The 21,136-nt window shown below is 39.5% G+C and overlaps 1 protein-coding gene across 4 annotated transcripts in view; it reads left to right on the top strand.

Annotated features, from left to right (window-relative positions):
- The first annotated feature begins 308 nt into the window (after nucleotides 1–308).
- The window catches only part of wdfy3 (WD repeat and FYVE domain containing 3), a 115,239-nt gene continuing 94,411 nt past the window's right edge, over nucleotides 309–21,136 (top strand). For all 4 annotated transcript variants that reach the window (XM_041999994.1, XM_041999992.1, XM_041999993.1 and 1 more), the window contains exon 1: nucleotides 309–510. The gene's annotated coding sequence lies outside the window, so the exon portion shown is untranslated. The remainder of the gene's footprint in view (nucleotides 511–21,136) is intronic.

Genomic DNA, 21,136 nt, shown 5'->3' with positions numbered 1-21,136 from the left:
TTAATTTTTAAATTTTTATTTATTTCATTTAATTTCTTTCAATATTTAATACAGATTCATTTAAATGACTTTTTAATCAGTTTTAATTGCTTGAGCTAAAATTTAGTGGAAATCTCATTTTTATTTTTTTTAAACAAACAAAAAAATATATAGTTAATCTGAGACTATAAAATACTCTAACCCTGGTTAGTTTGAACAGCTCTTAATTATTTATTTATTGCTGTTTCTTGTGCTTTTTCGTTTATCCAACAGATGTCATGTTTGTGTTGCACATGTGTCCTGAGACGAGGATGCTGTTAGGAGGAAACTCAGCGCTGGGACGATTTTGATGTTGAGGAAAAATATGGCTACCGGCAGGAGGAAGGCGAGGAAGCAGTGACCACTTTTGGATTAACGCATTGCCTGAGACATATGGATATACACGGAGTGTCCCGCATCGACTTAATTTACACATTGGAGAATATCCTCAGCGTTCCCACCGACGTATTTCGCTGCAAACACCGCGCACTGGTGAGTAGATGGCGGATACATGAAAGACACTGTGGATCTCTGGAGCGGCTAGTTAGCACTGCGTGCTAGCTGCCTAGCAAGCAAGTTAGCCTGGACAGGAATGTACATCACGGCTCGCGCTAACGTCTGTTTTCAACAACAGCAACGTCTAAGCCTGTGCTAGCATGACAGCTATAACGTCCAGAAACCCGTTACGCATCCAGTCTTTCCGTAAAACCACAAACTAATTTATTTATTTGCTGAAAATTAATTAAAGGCCATTCAGTCATAAGAACGTCACCGTGTAGCTTGAAAGTTGTCGTTCAGATGTTGCGCTGCTAGTGCAATCAGCTGGTCGTTAGCTAACTGAGTGAGCTAACATAGCCGGGAGCATTTCGGTTAGATACTCAAGGTCTCTAGATTTGTTGTGTTTTTAAATGACTTACAGCAGGAGGGTTATTGATGAGGTTCATTGATAAACACATAAAAACAATAACAAGTGTGACCATCACAGATTCATTTACAGTAAAAGGCGATGGACAGATTTATTACCGTCCCCCCAAATATATATATATATATATATATATATATATTTTTTTTTTTTTTTATGCGTCCAGGCAAATTGCAACCGTTGTCCTGTAACAGCTTGTTGGTGTTAGAATTGCATTATTTTGCATACTGTTTATTTCTGATGTGCAACTTGAGAATCGGCTGTGTGTTTGGTCTCTGACTAGTACATTGTTCCTTACAGCATCCCAGCCTGGCTTGGATGACTGAGCTAACTGGGGACCAGGGTACAAGATATAACAAATACTAGTATATGACAGTTTTTTGTCATGCTTTTGCAGTGTTTTAGTCTTATAGCATTATAATAGCTGAGCTATGACAGATCACTATATTTTTTATACTGCATGTCATATATTTGCAGAAAAATAAAAGCAAGACTCCAGAAATAAGACAGTAGCGCCAGTATGTAGATGTTTCTTCTGGATAATATTAATTTACCATTAAGGATGGTGGTTTATTTCAGTGTATTTGGGCACTTTAAGACATTGTTATCCACAGTTCTTCAACAGTCCAAACACATGTATGTTTGCTTTTGTTGGAAAATGCACGATTTTAGAGTCAAAACAAGGGACTTGAAAAGCTGAGAAGGTGAATGGTTGCAACCAACTAAATGCTTTTAGGCCAGTACTACGTGGAGGTCTGTTTATGCACCTCTTGTTTTTTCTTTGGTAACTGCTGATCGGTTTCAGTCTAATCTAATATGAAAACCAGATTAGTTGAAGTGGCCGTTGATGGGAGGGTTGCACTTGCAATTTGCACATTCCTGTTTATGCTAAACTCAATTTCTGTCTGGATTTAACTTCAAACCGAAATTGAGTTTATTTCAGCACAGAAAGCCGTGTGTGATGGTCAAGTAGAGCCGCTGTGTGCATCAATGGCAGAAAGAAGCTGTCATTTTTATAAACTTTCATGTTAATATGTGCACTTAAGTTAAAGGAGCATGTGTATGAATTTGCCCTTATTAGTTCAGAAGTAAAAGTGGTATTATTAGCTTATTATTTTGAATTATAATCTCATGGTTTTGAACTTCATCTCAAATAAAAATGCAGTTTAAAAATGATTACTTCTTGGGTGTATCTTGCTGCATATTTTTGATTTAAACCATAAGCCTCCAAATCTTTCAGGCAGATTACTGCTCATAAAACTCCCTCATATGGATAGGATTAGATAGGATCATTGGAAAATCCCAAAGCATGGACATATAACTACTGATAACTCCCAACAACTGTGAATTAATTGACTAAAATGCTAACTTAAACATGTTGTGTCAGTGGTTTGGTAGGTCCCTTCCTCCTATTAAGAACTGACTGCTCAGTTCCCCTTTTCTAGTGTTTTCCGGATCCTTTGTAAAAACTTCGGTCTCTCAGAAATTACTCAAAGCAGTCATACCTCTAAATTCTTGTGACCAGTTCAGTTGGATTGAGTTTTTTTTTTGAGTCCCTTGTGTGTGATGAGTCTCAACTATTTCTGCTGTCTTAGCATGTTTACTGAGCGTTAAGAATCAAGGTTAAAACAAAACATTGAGGAAAAGCAGAAGTTCAAGATGAAAGCACAGCTTTATGCAGCAAAGACTAATCTGACAGTACAAAGATTCCCATCTGAGACCATATTTCCATCCATGTCATTGCAGCCGTGTGGCGCAGCACTCTGAGCTCAGGTCTTTGTTATTGATTAGGTGCAACTGTGTAGCTACATTAAAATCTTGTGGGTAATGCAGCAGAAGGACAGTGATTATTTATCTGTTGAAGCATCAAATGAGTTTTCTGAGGCCGAGCAAAATGCACCACAAAGAGAAAGACGTGTGCTGTGCGCTCGTCAGTAAAGATGCCGTGTCAGACGGTAGACTTCAGTCGCATTTTACCGGTTTTCATACGTGTGGAGAAGAAGCAGCACACACTCCTTCACCAGAGAGGATCAGTCCTAATTGGCCCTCAGGGGAGCAGCCTGCACGTCATGAGAGTCGGCACAAGTATCGGTGGAGGAATACACGCATATTTATACGCAGTATTTTGTACTTAAATATATACAGACACTTGTATTGTGTGTCAGGTTCTGGTACCATAAATGTTGATTCTGTCGTTTATTTTGAGCCTGTCAGATAAATCACAGTTACATTAGTCTTTTGTTCCCAAATGTGAGCTAATTCACGTCTCATAATATACTCCTCCTCCTTTAGTAATGTTCCCTAAACAGTCCAAGTCATGGGTGTTTTCAGACCAGAGAACCTCTGCTATAATGAAACCGGATCATTTTGACTGCTCTTTATTTTCTATATTTACTTCCTCAACAAGATGCTAAATAAGTCAACACGTACTGGGAGACAGGCCTGGTTAATCATGAAATAATGCCAGTTTTATCCTTTAGTTATTGTAATTAATTAATTATATTGTATAAAGCATTTACCAGTAATTCAAAGTGGTTATTTCACTTTCAATTGCAGCATAAAATAAGACGTTTCTGTATTTTAAGCTTGCTAATGTCGGCTATTAAACGACTAAAGCACAACAGTGGTTTATATACCGTCTATTGTGATAGAAGTGCTGCTTTATGGGATTCTTGCTGGCACTTGATGGTAATAAATGTTGGAATATGTGGTTTATGATCATCAATATAGATTAACATTTCTAAGACAGTTTGACTGCAAAATATATGAACACTTTGCATTCTAGTGTTAAATTATCTCCATCACACATGGCAGAAACTATAGTTGAGATGCTTTTTAGTTTCAGACAGAAAAAGGCTTAAACCAAATCCTGACGTCCAGTGATTCGAACACAACAGGTGTCTGAAGTTTCTGCTACTGAATATGGTTGTTTTCTTTTGTTCTGAAATGTATAAAAGAGACAAAATAATGATCAGTCTACCTCCCTGTTGCTCAAGGTTTCAAAGACAGGATTCGTGCTTCTATTAATGATCTGCGCTCACAGAACAATCCCACCAGAGTTCATTTTAAAATCAATAAACTGGTGATTACGTGTACGTTTGACTAGTACTCAAGATTTTCTATTTAAATCTCCACTAGAGTATGAGAATATTTCAGATCTGAGACTCAAAAAGTTTTTAACCAGTTAGAAATAAACTCACTGTTATTCTGACGTATTTGAATGATCTTTTGGGAACAAGTGTGAGTTTTATGGTTTCAGCTTGTTAGAGTGCTTCAGGATTTTTATTTTATTTTATTACTTTATTTTTTACTTTATTTTTATTTTTTTGTTTTAACGTTGTAATTTTATGTGAAACAGGTCTCACTTATAAATGAGACATGGTGTCTCAGTGGGATTCCCTGTTTATTTTTATTTTATTTTATTTTATTCTTTCCAGGTAAAATGTTCGATAACCACTTCTCATTTAGAAACATAACCTGGTCAAGAGGCCCCAGAAAAAGAAAATTTTACCTGTCACATAATGTAAACACACACACACATACATATTACAAATAAATTAAGACAACTGATCAAATAGTCTACAAATAAATTTCATAATTCTAGTTTTGATAGTTTTGGTTGATAAAACTAACACATAGCGTGTGTGTATATATATATATATTTTATTTATATTTATATATATATATATATATATATATATATATATAAATAAAGCTTGTTAAATTCTGCGTTTGCGTCCCTGAAAGCTTAACAGTGATAGAAAGTTAATGTGAACTAACTGAACTCAGACGTAACTAAAGACTAAAATGTCGGTAATATAAATTTTTAATAGGTCTCAGTACTGGGAGCTGTGCCTCCCCCTCTTCTGTGTAAGTGGTATGTTCCTGTTGGTGTTATGGCCACAGCCTTCCCCACACTCCATCCTCCCTCCTCTTCCTCTAAAGCCCTGTACACCCCACCCGGTGTCAGGGGGGGATCAGCTGTGCCAGTCCCGGCAGACCACACACACACACTCACATACACACACAAACACACACACAGTATGCTGGCTGGCGAACAAAGCCGCTGGCACTGCCAATGAAGACAATTCCTGCCTCTCCACTTCGCCTATCTTCCTCTCACACCGTCGCAAGGGGAAGGCGTGACACACAGCCGATGGCTGTCCTCATCAGAAAGAGAGAGTTTGAGGGGAAGAGCGCTCGGTTTTTAGCGTAAAGTGGAATATTTTTCATCTCCCGGTGCTGATCAGTTGAAATGCTGGCGGAGCGCAGAGAAAACAGCAGGTAGGGAAAATCAGAGCTGGGCTTGTTTCTGTGGCGACCGAGGGGGGTTTGTTTACCGCTCACTGATGTAGAAGCATCACCAGACTATTTTACAGGTTACTTAAAATTAATGCTATAATTTATGTCATTATCACCTTTTAGCAGCTGCTGTAGAGATGCAGGAGTAGGATGACAAAATACTGCCATGCCACTGTTGCCAGAGGAAAATAAGCTTGATTACATTTAGCTTAGTTTAGCAGATGTAAAAGTAAAAGGTATTTTCAGTAATTGCAACATGAAAAAAAAAGTTTTTAATGGGCTTATTTTATGTGTATAATTTAAGTCCCCTTAGAACTTAGGCGGAGTATGTCATTTATAGTTCACGTTATATGGTAAAGGCAAGTAATAAAAGAATACCATCACAGTTTATCAAACTGTGATATTACAGTGAATCAAACAGGGAAAATTCAGAACTTTTGATTCAAATAGTGAAATGAAAAAACAAACTGAAATGCTAGAGGACACTGAATATTAGAAAAACCTTTTTAGACTACTGTAACACTGCAGGGCTTTTTTTTTTCAGAGATCAGATTCTTTGAGTGGTTGCTGACTAGAGGTAGGGAAAAGATTTGTTTTTTTTACATGCATCACAATGAGGACGAGGGCACCTCCGAATCGATTAATAACACAATGTTGAGTAATTCAAAAGGTGGAGCTCAACGGTGGAAGCGCAGCGCAAGAACCGCCTATGGCAGGTATGTCCAAAGTTGGTCCTCGAGGGCCGCTGTCCTGCAGCTTTTCAGTGTTTCCTGCTTCAACAGACCTGACTCAAATTAAATAGATCCAACAGCCTATTAGGTTTTACAAAATGACTCATTCATTTGAGTCAGGTGGTTTTGGAGCAGGGACACATCGAAAACCTGCAGGATTGTGACCCTCGAGGACCAGAGCTGGACACCCCTGGCCTATGGGGTGCACATAGCAGACATGGTGGCTGAGCGTGAAATCCGACCAGGACTTTCTGCGTTAAAAAGTAGCGCAGTGTTTCCCAGTCCAGGTCCTTGGGACTCCCTGCCCTGCATGTTTTAGATGTAAACCTACTTAAACACCTGAATTTAATGAATGGCTTGTTAACAGGCTGTAAAGAACTTGATGAGAAAGTTCATATATTTGAATCAGGTGTGTTGGAGTAGGAAGACTTTTAAGACATGCAGGGCAGGGGGTCCCGAGGACCTGGAAACACTAAGCTAACGTATGGGCTGCTTTGTTTGCTTGGAAAGTCGGGTATGTCAGTTGAGGTGTGAATGCTACAAATATAGCTCTCGGTTAGCCAAATACAGGAAGCTGATTACACATCGGTCATTGTGTGTCCAACGCAGGGCATTGTGGGTAAACACTACTCACTGTTATACACTGTTAAGGTGCATTCACATGATACTGGAAATAGACTGCAACAATAACATCCCAAGTGTTTTTTACTGAAGAACTTAATAGATTTCCAGTGTGCAACAGGTATCAGATCATATACCTGTATCATACTTTCATACCAATCAGTTAGCTGTAACACTCCTTATTTACGTGCTCCTCCCTTTTATGTTAAATTTATGAAACTGACAGCAGGCTCGTTGGCCGCAGTTAAGTTATGTGACACAAAGTCTCATTTCAGAGGGCGGGTGCAGCTCTTACAGCTTGTGTGTGTCCAGAGGATGATGCACCATTTTGTTTCAAACAGTCGAATTCCACAGATAGTTTCTTACATCGTTCAGTAAGCCTGCAGGCTGTTTTGATCTGGCGCATCTGCAGCCTGGAGTCTGCGTTTCTGTTGCCACGGTTACCAACTACCTTTTAGTCAGCGCAATAATTTACAGCAATAAGGCTATTAATAACTTCTATTATTAATAACTTCTTTTATAGGTGTCCATTATCACTTTTTAATGGACACCCTCCAGCCAATCAGAATCGAGTATTCACCCAGACCATGGTATAAATAGAAGTAATAGAGTGATAATCTATTTCATTTATAGATGCATTTCAGTGCACTCAAAGTCACTGAACAAATTATAAAAAGAATTAATAAAGACTTAAAAAATAAAACAACAAAAAAACAGTGAAGTCATTCCAGGGGCGGGGTTAAAGGGCACATGTTTATATGAAAAGTTGATTTTATAGGGTAACAGTTACAAATGGTGCTGACTCTTCCATCTCTCTCGCTGAGGTCGCTGAGGTGGTTAAAAAGCTCCTCGGTGGCTCTGGATGATGTAGGGCTGTCTTGGCTGATACGCCTCTGAAGCATTGCGTGGACATCGGGGACAGTTCCCCTGGACTGGCAGACTGGGATGGTGGTCCCCCTCTTCAAAAAGGGGGACCGGAGGGTGTGCTCCAACTACAGGGGGATCACAGAAGGATTGAGGAGGAGCAGTGTGGTTTTCGTCCCGGTCGTGGAACAGTGGACCAGCTCCACACTCTCTTCAGGGTCTTTGAGGGGGCATGGGAGTTTGCCCAACCAATCTACATGTGCTTTGTGGACTTGGAGAAGGCATTCGACCGTGTCCCCCGGGTACTCCTGTGGGGGGTACTCCGGGAGTATGGAGTGCCGGACTCGCTTGAACGAGCCGTCCGGTCCCTGTATGACCGGTGTCAGAGCTTGGTCTGCATTGCCGGCAGTAAATCAGAATCGTTTCCAGTACGGGTTGGACTCCGCCAAGGCTGCCCTTTGTCACCGATTCTGTTCATAACCTTTATGGACAGAATTTCTAGGTGCAGCTGAGGTGTTGAGGGGATCCGGTTTGGTGGCCTCAGGATTGGGTCTCTGCTTTTTGCGGACGATGTGGTTCTGTTGGCTTTATCGGGCCATGATCTTCAGCTCTCACTGGAGCGATTCGCAACCAAGTGTAAAGCGGCTGGGATGAGAATCAGCACCTCCAAGTCCGAGACCATGGTCCTCAGCCAGAAAAGGGGGGAGTGCTCTCTCCGGGTCTGCAATAGGGTCCTGCCCCAAGTGGAGGAGTTCACGTATCTCGGGGTCTTGTTCACGAGTGAGGGAAGGATGGAGCGGGAGATCGACAGGCAGATCGGTGCGGTGTCTTCAGTGATGCGGACTCTGCATCGGTCTGTCGTGGTGAAGAAGGAGCTGAGCCAAAAGGCAAAGCTCTCGATTTACCGGTCGATCTACGTTCCTACCCTCACCTATGGTCATGAGCTGTGGGTAGTAAGATCGCGAGTACAAGCGGCCGAAATGAGTTTTCTCCGCAGGGTGGCCGGGCTCTCCCTTAGAAATAGGATGAAAAGCTCGGTGATCCGAGAGGGGCTCAGAGTAGAGCCGCTGCTCCTCCACATCGAGAGGAGCCAGATGAGGTGGCTTGGGCATCTGGTTAGGATGCCTCCTGGACGCCTCCCTGGTGAGGTGTTTTGGGCACGTCCCACCGAAAAGAGGCCCCGGGGAAGACCTAGGACGCGCTGGACAGACTACATCTCTCAGCTGGCCTGGGAATGCCTCAGTATCCCCCCGGATTAGCTGTTGAATGTGGCTGGGGAGAGGGAAGTCTGGGTTTCCCTGCTTAGGCAGCTGCCCCCTGACCCAACTCCGGATAAGCGGCAGAAAATGGATGGATGAACAGTTACAAACGTGGGGGCCGCACGACTGAAGGCTCTTGACAAACCAGCAGGTAGGACGGTGAGTCAGATGGAGGACATAAGAGTATGTTTTGGTATTTGAATGATGCAGAATTTAATAGGAAGCCAGTGGAGTTTCTGCCGGACAGGTGTGATATGACTGGACGACAGAATTGTGAACCTTTTGCATTTAACGGATTTTTCTGGTAAACCAAAAAGGAAGGTGTTGGGTTTAAGAAATGGATTCAGAGGTGAGTTGTGACATAGATGGATGTAAGCTGAGTGGTTTGGTGAACAGATAGAGAGATATAAACAGAAAATATTGCAAAGAGGGAGGAGGTATGTTATGAACAGGAGAGGTCTTAGCATAGTACCTTGGGGTACACCAGAGAGAAACGTAAATTATTTGAACCAGTACAGGCGTGTCAGATAATCGCTACTAATCTGTCTACAGGGATGGTGTGGGAGATTGTGTTGAAGGCTGCTCTCAAGCTGAGGAAGATGAAGATGGTAGTGTTGAGTGTCAGCGGCCATGAAGAGGTCTGAATTTTGAATCAGCTGTTTTAGTAATGTGAAGTAGGAGAAAGCCAGACTCGAAATGTTCATACTGATTATTTAGAGCGAGATGATCTTGAACCTGAGATAAAGTTGTTTCTTCCTGGGTTTTGAAAAGAACAGGGAGATTGGAGATGGGATGAAGGCTGCTGAAATGATCACCAGGTTACCAGGTTTCTTAAGAAGTGAAGTAACCACAGCTTGGAAATTTTGGAAAGAAAACAAACTAGTTTAACAGTCCAAATGTGAAGTAAAACAAAACATTTTAATCATGTTTGTTGTAATCATTGTTCACCTGCTCTCAAAATACACCAACATTTGGCTGAGAATTGATGTGAATTTACCTCTATGCCGACCCAGCCTTTTACTTTTTCTCTAAATTAGCATTTTGTTGGAAAAAGTTTGTGTTTGATTGGAGTGCTGTCAACCTTCTTTTTTCCTTTCCTCCTCCGTGGAGCTCCCCAGCTTCCACCTTTCCCTGTAAACTGTCAGACAAGAGACATTTCTAAGATTACGTCACTTTCTCCAGAGGAACAACCACACAGGCTTTTGAAGAGTTGGGCTTTTCCAGGACACTGCCTGCCTTCATCTCCCTGGAGTTAGCGCTAACTCTGTGAGAAATTCATTGAAGCTGGCGTTCGCTTAAAGAGAAAGCTTTGAAAAAGACTGTGGGGGCAAGAAAGCAAGCTCAGTTCTTCACTGCTTAGGAGTTGACATTCCATTGATGCCATTGACTCAGTTTCTTTGCTTCAGCCAAGACAGGACATGGTTTGATGCAGTTTTTTCCTTTAAGCAGCATTGGCCTGGCCCAAAGAATAGCTATCTGCATATTACACCCCCAAAGGAGAAGCATTAGCTGTGTGTTAAGGATGCAGCCTTTATCTTCCTGGTCTGTCACCTCTCCTTGAGGTTGATTGAGTATGCAGCGCATCGTCTGCTTTTGTAGGTCAACTGGTGGACATTCACATTCACATCATGGCAGAGAAAAGAGTAATGGGCTGGCTAGGTCTAAACTTGTGTTGGGAGATCATTAGTGTCATCTGGAAGATGTGCTCAGATTGTAAAATGAACCTGGTCTTGCCTCTTTTTTCTGTGCCTTAATTTCTTAATTCCTAAGATAATAACTTTATTTTGTTGTTCTGGCTGTTTCCAAACCTGAAATTTAAACATAGATCACATTAATTTTAAGAGACGAACAAGTTTTCCAAGGAAGCAGAGAGACGACTCCTAACTGAGCCAATGGCAAACATCACATTTATGACTGAAGAAATGGCTTTTAATTATATTTGCAACCTTGTTATGATTACAGTGGAAATAACCCTTAAATCTCAGCTAGATTGCTGGCCCCCTGAGTTCTATCGTTCACACAGTTTCTTAGGAACAGTAGTGTGTTACTGTGGGGTAAATTGTGATGGATATCTCACCCTTTAGGTGATCTACAGAAGTTTATCAGGCATGTATATCTCATCCAGGAGGTTTACAATCCAGCCTCAAGATGTTGGTAAATCCTTCTTATTTATCTGACCTGCCTTTAAGTTATGAGCCCTCGCGGACCCTAAGGTCCTCTGGTACTGGACTTTTAGTTGTTCTTAAAGTAAGAACTAAAACTTATGTTGAGCCCTCGTTCCACTGTTACGTCCCATGACTGTGGAGCAGCCTGCAAGAGAACCTCAAGGCTGCAGCGACTGTTCGGTTTTTAAAGAGAGGCATGAGACCTAACTTTTAGTGTAGCTTATAGCTGAATTTTCTTTATTTTCTTTATTTTTTTATATATATTTTATTTGTTTTATTTAGTCTGTTTTTAAACTATTTATGATTTTATATTTTTGTTTTTTACTTATTAATTATGTACATATTATTTTATGTTTATTTTTATGGTTCTTATTTTTTCTTTTGTATTTTAGGTTTTTTTTTTTTTGTTAAATTTGTTAAATGTTTGTTAAATTTTTAACTTCAGTGTTTTCCTCATGGGGATCCTCCGCATCGGGGGACTATGCCTACTCAGTCTACGTGTCTTTGCTGTTGAGGTCGCCCTGGTCGGGTGGCTGGTGGGGTCCTGTAATGTGTGGTTTGTGTGATGATGTGTGTGAGAGAGAGTATGATCAGGTGTGTGTTCTTGAACCTTGTTTTATACTTGTGTGAAGGTTTTATATAGATTCAGAATTTGTTTTTATCATGTAAAGCACTTGGCACAGCTTTTGTATTAAAAGTGTTTTATAAATAGTTTTGATTAGATTTGATTTGACAGCGTGACCCATAATAACACCATTATTTGTCACATTTTCAGAAAAAAAAATGCTATCACTATTTTGACGTAGAGACGTCTATTTTGACTCAGACATGATGATGAAGCCACTTCTTGTCAAACATTCCACCAGTTAGAAAGCTTTAAGTTGACTGTAACGTCCAATCAGGTGCAGCCAAAGATCAACCAGTGAGCAGAAAGTTCTGTGTGTGTCTAAAAAAGAAAAAAAAAAAATGCTCCTTTATGGCTGGAATAAAGCCAAGAAGATGTTTCTGATGAATGGTGGCACCAAAAAGCAGCTGAGTTAGAGTTGGTTTAGTGAGGATAGCAGGCAAATAGTAGCAGGAATAACTGGAAACGAGGAAAAGTGTAATAAATAGTTTCTGTTGTGTGTTTGTTTCAGTGCCAATATTTTTTCTCCTGAAAGCCAAGACTTGATAGAATGATGTGCAGATGAGAAAAGGCTTGGTCACTGTTGATCTGTGTGTTATTTCTACAAAGTTCTGTTAGTAATAAATTGTTTTCTTGAATTTTGGTTAGCCTTTATGGTGCTATATCTATTCATTTTACATCATTTTAGCCTCATAATCTGATAACTGAGGCTGTCCTGAAAAAAATAATGTCTGGATGTTGACTGGATTTAATAGGGTTGAGGTTCTTAGTGCATTTTTAATTAAAACAAGTTTTTAAGGTTCAGTGAGAATGGGCATTAATTTAACATCCTCATGAGTTTATTGCACATGCAATTTAAGTTACACTCAAATAAGCAGTTCTATATAGGTTATTAAAAAAAAACTTAATACTGCACATATTTGGAGCAGTTAAACCTTTGTTTACATTAGAGGATGTTAAAATTTATACAAAGTCAGAACAGAAAGTGCCTTCCAGGTAATGACTAGAGTTAGTTTTGAATGCGATGCAGAATAAACTAAATGGATTCATTGGTTTTGTGACACTCGTTGCTTAACAAGTAGGTGGAGTGAGCTCTAATCCTACATTTGTCCCTGACTTTCCTTTTTGTTGATTTTGCAGCTCAGCCTTATGCTAGGTCGTATGACATGTGTTTGCCCCAGTTTGTGGTCCGGGCCCTGCTGTGCTCCGACTCTTGTCTGCCTCAGTGACTCTCTGTTACATAGGGCCCTGTACAGCAGTGCTAACAGTCAGCATTGTTCAGAAATAAATGCTGGCTTTGATCTGCATCAGGGATGCATTACGGTACAAAAATAGATGAGCCAGTTCAGCAGAAATACAAATTAAGGTTTATTTTTGTTTTCTTTTTAATCCAAAATTTAAAATATTTATGCCCTTTTTGAAATTCTCAGAGTAATTTTTGTCAGGATAAAAAAAAAGAAAGAAAAACTATCTAATTAACCAATCACGTGGCAGCAATTCAGTGCATTTATCCATGTAGACATGCCAAAAGGACTTGTTGAAGTTAAAACTGAGCACCAGAATGAAGAAGACAGCTGGTTAGAGTTGGCTTTCATACTGCACTTAAACAAACTGGACCTTTTACATAATAGATTCCCCTCCTCACCTGAGGCGGCGCTGCTTTAAGGAGAAGACAAGACGAACGACACAGGGCAACTTCACTTTCCACCACAGAAGTTGTAGTCTGCTTCCTGGATTTGGTTGACTTCTAATTTTAGGTGGAGTTTGCTTTTTTGATGCAAATCAGAGATCTGTTGCACATTCACCCCTCCCCAAAGCAACCACATTTTCCAAGCAAACAAACTGGGATTTGATTCAGAAGGGCTGGTGTGGATGTACCTTAAAGTGACTTTGGTATTTCAGAAACTGCTGATCTGCTGGGATTTTCACACACAACCATCTCTAGGGTTTACAGAGAATGGTCTGAAAAAGAGAAACTATCCAGGTTGACTGGTTGGTGATGATAAAAAAGCAACAGAAAGTCAAATAAGCACTGGTACCAGCTAGGACTAGGCCATATACCGGATATACTTGATGTATCTTGTAAAGTTTTACTTTTGAGATATAAAATGTCTATAAATTATATAAAATCGCGAACATCGAATACAAACTGCAGCGTTTAAGGCGTATGCATGTGATTTTTTTTGTAGTTTAGCTTCTCTCAATCACAGCAGACGGACAGCTCACTCCCCTGCACATCCAGAGAACTACTGCGCACATACGTGTTGTTTTAGGTAAAACTGGAAAGAAGCGTAGAGGATGCAGCTAGCTAGCTAGCAAGCTAGTTTACGTTTGTTAGGAGATGAAAGCTGAATGCAAGACATCTATTTTAACCAGCAATACGCCTCAGAAATGACAACAATGATGAGGAGACTGATTGTTCAGCCGTGCATGTTTCCCTGTGGACATGAAGTTCTTAGTACACCGACGCTGGAAACTCCTCCACCGCCGTCTCTCCAGCTGCTCTTTTGAGCAGACGTCATCATTAAAGCAGATATTTCCGTCCATTTTACAGGTGGTTGATGTGACAATTTCTAACGTGCGCTCTCTCTCTGCTGATAGGAGTGTGTGTAGCTCACCTGTGTGTGCACAGCATATACAGACGTGACGTAATTATATGTAAAATGGAAACCTGTTCTAGAGGAAAGGGAACCTTAGATTACTTCCCTTGAGATCTGGTGCAAAGTAAAAATAACCTAAATAATAAAATAAGATCTATATTTTAATATAAAATAACTGAATGAAAAATATATAAGATATTAATTGAGTAATTATAGATATGCCAATATGCACCAAAATCTCCAAGTAATGTTTCCAACATCTTAATGAATCTTTGCCATGAAGGATAATGCAGTTCAACGTGTACCTAATCAACTGTCCAGTGTTTATCTTGCACCATTTCAGAAACATTAGTAATGATCTTACAGGCTACAGATGTCTGTTTTTGCTAAAGTCATTTAAAAGCAAATAAGTCAAATCCTGAGTTTTGCACATTCCTGTGCTTTTTCCACAGCGAGTGTCGCAGCTTCAAACAGTGACTCAGGAACTCGTATATTTTTAAACCAAGCCAACCACTTCTACGTTTGGATTCCTAGTTTCTGACATCTTGCAAGATTTTCTTCTCAGTTGGCAGGTTTTCAACAGACACGTCTGTGGCGTCAGCCGGAGTTTCCGTTGTAGCCAGCAGCTGGAGTTTGGCTTTTCTGCTGATGCCACTGGGCTGCTTCTAGATCACTGTATAACCCCACTGCTGGTACGCTGGCTTGGCCCAATGTATTACAGATCTGTGGCTTTTTCTCAAAGCTTTGGTGACCTTTGTTGTTATAGAACAGCCAAAGTCTGCCCGTCTGTTTGAGTGGAGAGTTTGGTTTTATTTGTTCAGTGTTAGTAAAATGTAAAATGGAAGTTTAAGTCAAACATATTATGTGCTGTAAAATAAAGAGGAAGGATACTAACGGCACAGAGAAGTGATGACAGTGTGGGTGGACGGCAGCGCCGGCTGCACTTTCCTGTCAGCCTCTCTGTCTTCATTTTAATTGTAGATAAAATTTACCACTTCTTAATGACGACTGTTATTTATAGTCTGTTTTTAAAAGAGAGGGTTTTAATACAGATGGATCCATTACAGTTTTCTAGGTCAGTTACAGTTTCTGATATTCATAAAGAAAACTAACACTATCTGAATGATTTAAACAGATTTTCATCTGAATGTGAAATTTAACTTAAAACATTTCATATAAAAAGAAGCCAAAAGAAAGAGGATATCCATCTTTATACACCAGGTTTGTTTTTATTTTGTTTGTAAAAGGCATTAACACAGAAAACCAACATATCACATTTCCAAGACTAAGCCCCCCCTCTTTATACCAGAGGTGCAGAGAAGTGAATATAAGAAATGACAAACAAAGAAAATTAAACCAGAACATTTTCCTCCTTCCTGTCTCTGTTCCTCCACCGATGTTCATTAAAAGGACAGACTTCTAAGTTTATTATAATGCTTCATATTAATTTCCCTGTAGGCATGGCCACTTACACAGGATTAACTCATGTGTCTGTATATGTTAACCTAAATACTCCTTCATGCAATCCATTTGCATGAATACAGCTTTCTTCTTCATCTGTCTCCCATTCTTAAAATGTCAAATAAATACATTCAAACCAGTGGACATCACTTAAGTTTTCCCATCAAAATAAAAACAATAATAAATTTCAACATATGTAAGTGAAGCAGTCAAAACGTTTAGTGTGATCAGTGTGTAAACAATGACAGTACTTCTATTAGAGGTTAACTTAGTAGCTGGTAGACCATAAAATACACCGCCAGACATTTCAGTGAAGGTCCTCGTTGATGTGAACTTCACTGAGAATATGTCTCTAATCATCTTGGTGTTATGGTATGTAATAATAGCAGTTAACCTGCTCCAACCTTTGTAAACATAATCCTTCTTGGACAAGCATCAGCTGCAACTTTAAATAGAAAAGCAGCTGTCAGCCAGTTTTACTCTTCGGCAACAGGTATAATCATAAATATGACTGTAGCCAGAAGATTTTCAGGAGCCTGAACAACAGTGGTTTCTCCTGTTTAGACCTGACTGGGATTAAAAAAGAGATAGATCTTTCAGTTATCAGGCGCCACCTTGTCATTCCCCATCTCAGGGTTTGCTATTTGAAATAGCTGCAGATGAGTCAACCATGCTTCAGATAGTCCTCCACCATGTTGCTAGTTTTAATTTCATTTCATTTTAAAATGATCCTGATCATGTTCATTTAACGAGGCTAAAAATGTATAAAATCACACAAACACTTTTATTTGTCTCTGTCTTTTGATGCTAACAACAAAATATTATTTCAGCTCAGTAACCAAACATCACCTCCTCTGTGTAAAACATAAATAAATCCTACATATTTACTCTGGATTTCTCTCAGAGAAAATGGATGGAAAATGCTACAGGATCTCTGCCTGCACTTGGGAGCTTTCTTTTAGTAAACTACATTATAAAAAATGTTTTTAACATTTCTTTTGATCCTCAGTAAAGAATTTAGAAACCAAGGGTGGGGTAAAGTAGTCTTTCAGATGCATCGTGATGCACATGCGGAGAATTCAAAATTGACGTTCAAATGTTAAAAGACTCGATTCTTTAACGTTTAATTATTAAAGCAACGTTAAGGAGCGCAATGAAGTGCAGCACCGTCTCTGGCACGCACCTGACGGTTGATGGCTAAGCGTAAAAGCCAACCTTTCACATTAAAAGCTAGCATGTGGAAGTACTACAGCTTCTGTGAGCAGCATTGTTTGCTTGGAAAGTCCACTTGATTTGAGGAGGTGTGAATCCACAAATGCACTCTGATGCAGATCAAAGAAGCGAACTCTGGTCCGCCTACAAACGTAGCTCTCGGTTAGCTTTAGTGAACCAAATGCAGGAAGCCGACTACAAAGCAAACGACATTGTGGGTTCAACGCGGGGCACTGTGGCTAAATACGAGCAAACAAATGTATCGGAGGATAGGTGGGAGAAATGTCTCATGTAGAGGAACGCAGTAAAAGTTATAATAGAAATACGATCAACCCATAAACGCCAGGGTCTGATGCAGCTCCATGTTTCGCTCTGATGCGGTGGAAACAGAAGTTGTCCTGCAATAACCAACAGATGAACCCGTTTTCTTTTTGTTGTTTGTCACAACAACATGAGAAACCATGTTACATGTTTCCACTTGGAAAGTAGTCAAGTTGTCACACAGGAAAACAGGTTGCATCATTATGCATCAATAATCATTTTGCATCCAAATCATAATTGAATCAGAATGTGCCTAAAGATTCTCACCTCAATTTAAAACACGGGAAAAAAATCCAGCTAGCTCTGACTTCCAGCTGTGCTTCAGCAGAATAACTGTTGTTTTAAATATGAATAATACTCGAACACTGAAAATAAATAAATTAAATCCAGTTTTTTCTACGGACCGTTGCACTCGTCACATTGTGCTGTAAATAAAACCTGAATGTAAACAATGACAGCTGCAGATAACATGATAACTTTTAATTTCATGTCAGGTAAACATTAACAAAGACAGTAGAGAATATATTCTTACTCATAAACACAAAATAATGTGTTTGTTAATAACTTTTTTTGAGGAAATAACTCTTCCTCGGTAGTACTTTCCCTCTCCTGCAACTCACCAGAACAACTAAACACCCAAACAGCAAAGTGTTTGTTTTTGTTGTGCGGAAGTTGCACTGATCTGCTGATGTGGTTCAGACATAATCCTTTATGAAAAAACAACATTTAATTTATCTTTAAAATGAATTAATCATGTTTAATACCAGTCAGTTGTGACATGAAGTAATCACGACATCCCTAGTTTACAGACACTATTTCTGAAACAAAGACATGAAAGTAAAGCAGCCTTTAATGTTCAGAGTTATCTATTCCAAGATCTGTTTACTTCAACGTAGTGAAGAGGATGATATAAGTAAGAGTTTACAAGTGCTCCTTCTTCAAGTCTGCGAACTGGAAACAAAGCTTCTGTGTCAAGTTGAGACTTTTATCAGTCGCTGCAGCAGCCAAGGTTTAATCTTGTTGTTTTGGAGGTATAAACTGCAAACTGCGGCGCTTGTTGTGCTTCCTTATCTCAGACAGGCAGAGCTGCTGCTTCATATGAGCCGAACTGAGGAGGATGTTACTGCCGGATACAGGCCGTTTTATAAATGTCCAACCCTCAGCCTTTCAGGGCTTGTCTCCTTTGATTTCCATCATGTGTTTTAAATGTGTTTGAGACTTAACAACATCCAACCTGTCTGTGGTTAAATTTTGGGATGTTCCAGTTCTGTTTTTTTTCTATGTCCGATACGATACCTGGAGTTTAGGTATCTGCTGATACCGAGTACCGATCCCATATTTGTATTTATCTATCTAGTATTTAAATAAATTCTGTTTATTATAGACCTTGGTGCATAATATTGTTGTTAATATAATCCAGTGGCCTAGCATTGTTTAAACTATAAAACAGTAACACATGAAAACAATAATTGCCACAGAATTCTTTAAATTATTGAGTAGATAAATGCAAATAAAAGAATTTCTATTCAGGGCTTCAGACTGCAACCAAATAGTCGCATTTTGCGACTAAAATGTGAGACAATGCGAGTGAATTTTTCATCTACTTGCGTAATGGTGACCAACACATTTTCCGGTCTTTTTCTTGTAGTAGTTATAACTGAATTTATTTTGTCGCCAACAAATTTCTGCTCCCCTCTTCAGCCCAGAAGTCCACAGTAATGTTAAAATTAGCCTCTGGTTTGCCGACTCAAGCTAACTTCAATACGAGAAAAGGAGACGAACACCAACGAAGAAGACGACAGCCAATGTGCTGGTGAGGGGGGACGAACGACCACTGTGATTGGCGTATGTGTGGAAAGAGGCGGGTCTTAGAGGAATTTATTATTCCTCAGTGTTACAAACTTAGCGACTTTGTTTTCAGACCCTTCCAGTGATTTAAAAAAAAAGTGACTAGGGACAAATCTAGCTGTTAATGTTCCTGCGCTGGCTTACTGTCACAGTAATGTCTATTAATGAAGAGTGCAGACAAAATATTTAAAAAGTTAAAAGTGTTGTGACATGTTCCAGACTACTAATTAAAAAACAAAATACACTTAAAAAACTGAACTAAAAAATAAAGAAAATATTGACAGAATTATTATTTTATTTTATTTATTTTTAGATGTTCTGAACATTTTTAGATTGTCTTTTTTTCCAATTTTTGCCTTTCCCCCTACATCCCTCTTTACGGCAGCATCCATTACAACTATGTACTAGACTGATTACGCTAATTAGCGACAGCTAATAGCAACTTTTCTTACTGAGGAGTTGGGACAGTGGCTGGAGAGGAGCATCAGTCCCTGAAGCTGTTTGTTGCCAGGAACTACATGGACCAGTCAGACCATGCCTTGTGGGGGATGATGGGGACAAAGTTGTCGTTCTGCTTCGACTACAAAGTAAATATCAAGTCAAATCTGATTTGATTTGATTTGACGTGACAAGTTCTATGTCTACTTTTCTATGTTTTGCATTAGTGCGGCCAGTAAGATTTTTTTTCATGTTATGTCAGCTACTGCACAAAAAAAAACAAGTGAATTGTAAACATTGTAATTTCTGAATTTATTCATTTATCACTAATACAGTGAAAATGAGAGGAAATGTGAATATTTGCTGTGCAAGGTGATTTCATTGTGCGCCCCTATATTTTCTGGTTGCAATCTTAAAATTTAAGTTACTGTGCTCCTCTTAAAAACGTTAGTCTGGAGCCCTGCTATTAAAAACAAATCTTGGAATTGGACTTGGAGTGAACGTTGTTTATGACAGAAAGGTGTTTGTTATCCATGAAAAACTTTCTGGCTTTCTTTTGCGAACTTCTTATGATTTTAAAAGCATTGTTAGTGATGTTGCTGCGGTCCTTGCGCTTTTCTTTTAAGGCAATGAACTGCTTGTGCTTTTTCTGGCGTTACATTTGTCAGCATTTGCGCCGCTTTGAACTCTTCAGCCCTGCATATGAAGCACAACTCTGGTTTGCTAGTGGGATTTTCTAACAAGCAGTGACACCACATTGCTAACATACCGCTAATGCTAAATGTTAGCGCAACATTGACTCGCGTGCAGCTGCTTCTCAGCCTGCCAACTCAAAACAGCATTCACACAAGGTTACGTAACTTCTGTGTCTGTGTGTGGTGGGGTTGGGCAGGAAAAAAAGAATTATGATTCTGTCTCCAGATGATTCTGTTCAGACAGAAATACTAGCTGATCCCGATCCTCTTACTTTTAGGATGATTGGTGAGTATTTCTGATGCTAATATCGGTATCAGGACTTTGAATTGTCTTGTACATGGAATGTGCTATACAAATACATTTGCCTTGCCGTGTGCAAATCTGTTTGGAGCTTCTTTATCTGTCTTTTTATTATCCTGCTCTTCACGTTCTTGCTATCTTCTTCTTATGGACAGTCGTTGAAGGACGGCGTGATGAGCAGAAAGTAGATGGATTGTCTGGGTCCCAATCATGGTTAAGCACACCAACGTGACAGGACCCAAAAAGGGCAGACCTCCAGGAACACATTATCTTTCCTCTTTTATTAATTATTAGCATTGAACAAACTGAAGACATAAAAGACATGAAACGAGTGTTGCATTGGAAACTGTTGGTGGTTTCATCGGAAAAGTTATTGAGTAATCATGTTAATGGGTTTTCCATGTGAAGACTCTATTATGTATAAAAGGAATCTGAATATTATCTCTTAATTTTAAGAGTAGAAAAAAAGGTCAAAGATCCATAAATGTCTCCATGTAATCAGATTACTTGATAATAAGATCAAATAAATTAATTATCCCTGCATGAACTGACTGGGAACACATGATGTTTATTGGAAACAATTATTTTAGCCAAAAGAACAAATAAACTGTATCTATGACATGAGAACAAGAGCAGACTTTGATGGTTAATGATTTTTGCCTTGAGTCACATTGTATAAAATTTGGGGCGGCAGTGGCTCAGGCGGTAGAGCAGGTCGTCCAATGATCGGAAGGTCGGCGGTTCGATTCCCGC

The sequence above is a fragment of the Melanotaenia boesemani genome, chromosome 11 (genome assembly GCF_017639745.1).
Source record: "Melanotaenia boesemani isolate fMelBoe1 chromosome 11, fMelBoe1.pri, whole genome shotgun sequence".
NCBI classification, from domain to species: Eukaryota; Metazoa; Chordata; class Actinopteri; order Atheriniformes; family Melanotaeniidae; genus Melanotaenia; species Melanotaenia boesemani.
This window is presented reverse-complemented; position numbering and strand designations above follow the sequence as displayed.